The sequence below is a fragment of the Lactuca virosa genome, chromosome 1 (assembly GCF_052849685.1).
Source record: "Lactuca virosa cultivar CGN04683 chromosome 1, Lactuca_virosa_CGN04683_v6, whole genome shotgun sequence".
NCBI classification, from domain to species: Eukaryota; Viridiplantae; Streptophyta; class Magnoliopsida; order Asterales; family Asteraceae; genus Lactuca; species Lactuca virosa.
Window position 1 is genome coordinate 64,742,062 of NC_136426.1, and position 1,333 is coordinate 64,743,394.

At 43.1% G+C, this 1,333-nt stretch overlaps 1 non-coding gene across 1 annotated transcript; it reads right to left on the reverse strand.

Annotated features, from left to right (window-relative positions):
* Positions 1-305: 305 nt before the first annotated feature.
* Positions 306-412, reverse strand: LOC145151665 (small nucleolar RNA R71). The gene has a single exon (XR_013732227.1). It is a non-coding gene; the product is annotated as a small nucleolar RNA R71 (small nucleolar RNA).
* Positions 413-1,333: the final 921 nt, after the last annotated feature.

Genomic DNA, 1,333 nt, shown 5'->3' on the forward strand with positions numbered 1-1,333 from the left:
CCTCAATTCCTGCGACTGCCACTTTTGAGCTTAAGGGTCACATACTTGCTCAACTCAAGGAGATCCCCTTCTACGGAAAAGACCACGAAGATGCCTATAAACACTTGGATGAAGTCAATGATGTAGATGATTATTTTAATGTTCCAAATGTGCCTCGCGAAACCCAACTGCTTCGTATGCTTCCAGTTACATTCAAAGGTGCTGCAAAGGATTGGCTCAAGTCACTCCCTCCCGGATCCATCACTACATGGGCTAAGATGAAGGAAGAATTTATTGACCAGTTTTGCCCACCTTCGAAAATAGCCAAGTTGAAGAAAGCTATTGCCAACTTTGAACAACAAGCTGGAGAGTCCCTTTATGAGGCATGGGAGAGATACAAAAGTCTACTAAGGAATTGCCCACATCATGATCTTAATAGCCAACAAGAAGTCTCCATTTTCTATGATGGAGTCAATGTAACAACTAGGCAGCTCCTTGACTCGCAAGGACCCCTCACAAAGAAGGCACTCCCGGTGATCAAAGAACTAATTGAAGAATTCTCTAAGCACTCTAGAGAATACCATAACCCAAGGAATGACTTGACTCGAGGGGCGGTGAATTCCATTACCCATGACATGGCAGCAATGATGGCAAAGTTGGAAAGCATGGACCGAAGAATGACTAAGATGGACCAATCCATCCATGCTATTAGGGTAGGATGAGGGCCTCACCTTACAAAAGATTGTGATCTTGATGAGAATGGGAACCGGAAGGTACAAGTGTGCTATTCAAGTGGTGATAGGCTTGATGATAATTGGCGAAAACCAAGGAAAGAATGGCTACCATATGATGAGTACAAAAAGACAAGGGAAGAAAAGTATAAGCAAAAAGATAGAGGTTTCTACCAAAAGGAGGAACCGGTACACGAAAAGAAATCAGATTTGGAAGACATGCTTACAAGATTCGTAGCCGCATCCGAGAAACGACACAATGATACCGATGCTACACTTAAAGATAAACAAAATATGTTGAGAGAACACCAACTTATGATGAAAGATCAACAAGCTTTGCTTAGGAATCAGTAAGCATCTATTCTCAACATAGAAAAGCAGATGGGGCAACTTGTACAACAAGTGAATGAGAGAAGACCGGGTGGACTTCCGAGCAATACCGAAAGTAACCTAAAAGGTGCACATATAAACATTATCACAACTAGGAGTGGGAAGATTATAACCCCTCTGGCCCCTATTCAGAACGAAGATCCGAAGCTGGTACAAGAGAAGGAGGCAGAAGGGCAGAACCAAAATCAGACCCAATTGAACCCAGACTCTACTCGCCGAGTCCAGGATATGGA